Raw genomic sequence first — 6,248 nt, 5'->3', positions numbered from 1 at the left:
CTTAATTAATTATCATTATCCAAATCCTTGTCTTCAAGTATTTTCAGTAAAAATCCATTCATTTGCCATATTTGTTTAATTCATTTATGATTTTACTTTATTTATGTTTTTCATTACATAAAAGTGATGAGGATCTAAAAATATGGGATAACACCTTTGCCAAATAAGCTTTAAAAAATTATTTATACTTACTATTCACACTGAAAGTAAAATTGGCACATTATGTATTTTACATGTCCTTTTTAAACAAAAGCTCCCTTTGTGTGGACTCAAGTTTCCTTAACCACTTTCTCAGCAATATCCTACTAACTCACAGAGCTTTGTCAAGTAACTCTCTTTGTTGTTGTGGTTTAGTCACATAATTCTTAATTTTCAGTATACATGTATGTATGCCTATTGAATTACTTTCATTAGTTATATCTACATTTAAGAAACTCAAATACTTCAGAAAATGTAGTGGTGGTGTTGGCTGTGTGCCATTGAGTCAGCTTGGACTCATATTAATGCTATACCATTTCTCATCTTTCTCCCATGGAGCAACTGGTAAATTCAAACTGCTGACTTTGCCATTAGCAGCTCAGTTTGTAATCCACTACACTACCAGAACTACCAGGGAAAAAGTAATGATACACAAATAAAGAATATAATAATTTTGAATATAGTTAAGTTAAAATATGTGGCTTAAATTGTGAATTAAAATTTTGCCATGAAAGTCATTTGACATTTTTTTATTAGCATATAAGGTGCATAGTTTGATATGTAACTTTAGTAACATCATATCAATTTATCTGACTTTTAGTATAATTAAAAGTTGGGCTTTTTGTAAATTTGGCAAAGAGTATGGCATTATCTGATTGGAGTCTAATGGATAGGTAGATTATCAGATATTAAGTTTAAAAATTAAAGGAAAATCGCATACAGATTTACTTGCATTGTATTTTCTTAACTTGATTTTGACATACGATGCAGGAAAAGTAGAAAGCTCTAGATAGATCTGGTGTAATTTCACTTTCTTCAGTTATGCTTGTCAATCCCATTAACACTCAAAATACCAATCACAACTATAAAAATTTCACAATCTTAAGCTTTACATGATTCAGAGTGTATGTTTGTGTTTATTTTTCTTATCTTGAGTGCAAGTACTTTACTTGGCACATTAGTATATATTTGACCAGTATAATCTAAAATGGAATGCTCATAAACTATGTAAAACTTACCAGAGATTTTTGGTTTTCTCTCCTCTTTATTAGTAATAGTACACATCCATTATGCTCCTAAATTACTATTATCTATAAGGAATAGTAAAATGACTCTAATGGCTGAACCAAGTAAAAGATAAAGGTTGCTTAATATATACACCTGCATTACATTTACTGAACAAGAAATTATAAATTGATGATCGTTGGGAAAAGAGAACCAAGACATAAGTATATATGTTGTTGTTGTTAAGTGGCGTCGAGTTGATTCCAACTCATAGCAATGAGCGACTGGTGAGCCTAAACCATTGACCTTGTGATTCAAACCGACTTTGCAGCCCTGTGCTTATCCTACAGTGCCACATCATAAGTATATAATGTTGTTTTAGTGCCATGGAGTAGGTTCTGACTCATAGTGATGCTGTATAGGGTTTCCGATGAGCCTGGTGGATTTGAATTGCTGACTCCACAGCTCAAACAAGTAAAATAACAAAGGATTACTGCCAATCTTTCTACAAAATAACCCCCACTGATAATAACTGATGTTGGTTAGAATGTCTTATACAGTAAAAACATATTATGAATAGGAATGAGTACAAACAATTACAGCCTTTTGATACTCATTTCCACATAAGATTTCAAAAGCAGTGTTGATGTGGCACTGTAGGATAAGCACTGAGCTGCTAGTTATGCTGTCGGCAGTTCAAAATCACCAACTGCTCCTCAAAACCCCTGTACAGGCTCTCTAGTATTCCAAACATACTCAAGGGAACTTAACAACAACTTCTTCAAGTCTCAAGCTATAATCACTATGACATTCACTTTATAAAATGCAGAAGAGGGCATTTGAGAATATTAATGATAAATAACAAAATTTATTATCCAAGAAAAAAAAGCAAGTTTTGGAACCAAAATCTGAAAAGCACAGAAAAGATTACGTTTGTTATGCACAAACAAGACAATTCTTTTACTTTGGCATACTAAAGTTATAATCCTTAAAACATTTTAGAGTATATAGTTTGTATCAGCTAAATGTTTCAATGGACTTATTATTTAGGTAAATAGGACACTAAAATAAATAGAATATAAGCACAGATATTAAACATATGTGTGTGTGTGTGTTAAGAATATACTACACAAGTAGCTATAAAACACACTGAGCTCCATCATTTGACATTGATTGGTTTGAAAGACTCCAGGAGTCATACTGATATTACCTAATCTACTGATGTTCAAAACAATTTTCAATGCATTGATTCCTACTCTGAGAAGAAAAAGTCAAAGTATCCAATTTTACACATAGAACAAAATAAAAATCAAAGAACTCAGTAGGGGGAAACTTTTTGTGTTGACAGTTCTAGGGCATGCATGCTTTATTTTCCTTCAACTTTTAATAAGAGATCCAGTAACATATGACAGCTGTAGCTCAGTTAATTAAGTGATTTAATCCTACAGACTCATAAGTCATTATTCAGGAAATACTAGATCATATTTGAGAAATCTATTCACAAGTTCAACTCATATTTTCCTCTTCTAGTAAAATAACTGATATTTCTATTCTGATGATAGAAAATGGCACAAGATCATTAAAGTTAAACACCTCTGAAAATACTTATAATTCTTGACTATTAGGAGGTTACATTTATTGTCTGGGGAAAATTGTACACAACTTGAATCATGTTACAGAAAGTACTGAAAAAAGCCCTACAATACAGATCAGGAAATTTACCTAAATACTTTAGGCTCTGCAGGTCAAGAGGAAAATTAGAATTTTTATGTACATTTACATTTAATTGTATTTTAATAACTTGTGATTACTTTGTAACACCAAACTAGAGATTAATCAAATAATTGGTTTTATGGCCTAGGCAAATTAAGAAATAAAATTAACCATTACAAACAATAAGTCTTAAATTGTTATAAAAATTCACTGTGTTTTTATAACATAAAACACATAAGATTTAGCAATATGAAAAGTTAGGATATCACTAATTGTGTGGGTGTTTATGTAGCTAGAAAGAAATAAAAATTTCTTGGTTTTATATTTAAACATAGACTTTTTATTTTTTTGCATTCACAAATTAGATCATCTTTATCATATATATCAACAGATTAAAAAAAAACAATACCTTCTCATACCAATATAGTTAAATGCTGATATAATTTTTGAAATAGAGAAGCTGACAATAGCTTCATACAGTATATCTCAAGAACTGACATTTTTAAATGAAGGACTGTTTATGCTCCACAGGCAAATCTGGATGGTGATATGAGCATCAGTACAGATAAATGCTGCTGACATAGCTTAGGCATGATATCTTGGAATAACAGCTGATTCAAACTAGAGTCATCATTTTAAATTATGAACAGACAAATACAATCTAAAACTCAAACAAAGTATTTATAAAATAAAGTCTTCTAGAAAATTGAAGGAAATCATCAATCTATTATTTTTTAAGTTCTTATAGCTAAACACTATTGAGAATCTTTGTGGAATTTTCACTGCCAATTTTAAATTTGTAAATGTCTAGGTACAACGTATTGTCAATGTGACCACAGTACTGAAAAAACAGATGGCAATTTTTGTACCTTTCAGTACGCCGTTTCAATTAGGCTTGAAGATTGCTTAGCTAATACAGTATCTCCCTCCTTCCCCAACACCTCCCAGTGACTACCTAGCTAGTGGATTCAGACTTTCAGTGGATTTGGACTTTCATACAGTTCTTAAATGCCAAAACTCACTTTGAAAACAATTCCCTGCACTAAGGCTGGCAGGCTTGTCTCTAGTGCAGCAGTAGTGAAAGCACATCACTTAAGTTGTTTTGTTAGGCCTCAGTGTAACAGTAGAATTCTGAAACCACTGTATTATTCACAGAAATATATATTATACCTCTCCTAGGGAATCAAATTTCAAATATGGAAAGATTAACAACATCAGATGCTAGTACAGCTCTAGTTTCCATTCATTAAAAAAAAAAAGAAATAGGAATAAAAAAAAGAAAGAAAAGTCAAGCCTTTGCTTTTACTTTTTGTCCATCAGTCAGTCTCTCCAGCTGTTTTGGTTCCGCCTCCTTCATCAAGCAGTGGATTCAGGGATTGGATTTTCTGGATTGTAGGGGAGCCTTCCTTGTTTGTGTCTCTTTACTCCCACTGCTCTTTGAGTCAGTTGTGTGACTTGTCCCACGGGAAGTGCTTGGTAAAGGGGTACTGGGAGAAGAGGCTGTTGGCATTCTGGGTCTGAAATGAATCATCTGTTAGTGAAAGTGTAGAAGTCTTTGTTAACCCTGAGACGGCAGCTGTGTAGCCTGCTTCCGCGGATATTTTACTAGTGCACTTGTCTAAGTTGCCATATTTTGTGTGGAAAACTTGATTATTAAGAGACTGGCTTCGAATCAATTTGGATTTCTTGATTTCTTTGCTTGTAGACGGGTTGGCATAAGAGGGTCCAGGAACACAAACAGGGATGTTTTGGGGCAGATTTGTCTGTGTCTTAGAGTCTCTATGCTTCTTTTCAAAGATGTTATCACTCATGGATCTTCCATCATTCTGCTGCTTCTCTTTCTCTAGTTGTTCCGTTTCCAAAAGAAGCAATTCTTCTTTTTCTTCCTCTTGATCCAACAAATCTTTTTCATAAAACTTTTTCTGAAAAACGTTCATGGACATTTCCATTCTATCCAACTCTAATAATGCTCTTTTGACAATAGCCAGTTCTATCTTTATCTTTTTCTTGACATAGGAGTTTTCTCACACACATTTCTAACTGCTGAAGTAGATAGATGCTTATCTACAGGGCTCTTTAGAGTAGTTTTTACTTTGGGCAACAAGTAGCAAAGTTTCATTCTCACATTTGCTACTGGATCATGTGTCAGTTCAACAGTAGGTAGAAAGAAATATTTACAGAAAAATGACTTGCAAAAGATCTCTATAATAAATTCACAGGTATTAGACAATCATTCTTAACTAACAGCAGTGACCTCTATTGTGCTCAGAGTTATAACATACAGAATACGTTGCACCAGGTTTTAGAGTTACAGAAAAAAATAGACATAATTAATAAAGTTTAAATATTCACTTGTTATATTTCACATATTGCATAAAACAGTTACAGAATGTTGTTGTTGTTGTTTGGTGCCACTGAATAGGTATCCACTCATAATGATCCTATGCATAGTAGAATAAAACATTGCCCTGTCCTGTGCCAACCTTACAGTCATTGGTACATTTGAGCCCATTTTGCTGCCACTATGCCAGTCCATTTAATTGGAGTTCTTCCTCTTTTTCTCTGACCCTCCACTTTACCAAACATGATATCATTCTCCAAGTCTGGCCATCCTGGTTTCCAGAGAACATTCTGGCTGTACGTCTTCCAGTACACATTTGTTTGTTCTTTTGGCAGCTCATAGTACTTTCAATATTCTCCTCCAACACCATAACTCAAATGCATCAATTCTTCTATGGTCTTCCTTAATCACTGTCCAACTTTCTCATCCACATGAGGTAATTGAAAATACTATGGCTTGCTTTAGGCACACTTAAGTACTCACACTGATATCTTTGCTCTTGAAAACTTTAAAAGAGGTCTTGTGCAGCAGATTTTCCTAATGCAATACATCAGTAGATTTCTTAACTGCTGCTTTCATGAAAGATGATGGTTGATGCAAGCAAAATTAAGTCTTTGGCAACTTCAATCTTTTCTTCATTGATATGATGTTATTTATTGGTCTAGTGGTGAGGATTTTTGTTTTCTTTACAGTGAAGTGCAACCCATATGAAAGGCTGTGGTCTTTTATTTTCATCAATATGTATTTTAACTCATATTCCCTTTCAGCAAGCAAAGCTGTATTATCTGCATATCGCAGGTTATTAATGAGTCTTCCTGCAATTCAGATGTTATGGTTTTCTTCACATAATGCAGTTTATTGGACTCTTTATTCTGCATACAGATTAAATATATATGGTAAAAGAATACAACCCTGGCACACACCTTTCATAATTTTGAATCATTCAGTATTCCCTTGTTCTGTTTCAACAACTGCCTCTTCTTCTATATAC

At 33.3% G+C, this 6,248-nt stretch overlaps 1 pseudogene; it reads right to left on the bottom strand.

Moving 5' to 3' along the window:
- Positions 1 to 4,285: 4,285 nt before the first annotated feature.
- LOC102832092 lies at positions 4,286 to 5,140 on the bottom strand (annotated as a pseudogene).
- Between the last annotated feature and the right edge of the window lie 1,108 nt (positions 5,141 to 6,248).

Source organism: Chrysochloris asiatica, unplaced genomic scaffold (assembly GCF_000296735.1).
Source record: "Chrysochloris asiatica unplaced genomic scaffold, ChrAsi1.0 scaffold00334, whole genome shotgun sequence".
In the NCBI taxonomy this organism is placed as follows: Eukaryota; Metazoa; Chordata; class Mammalia; order Afrosoricida; family Chrysochloridae; genus Chrysochloris; species Chrysochloris asiatica.
This window is presented reverse-complemented; position numbering and strand designations above follow the sequence as displayed.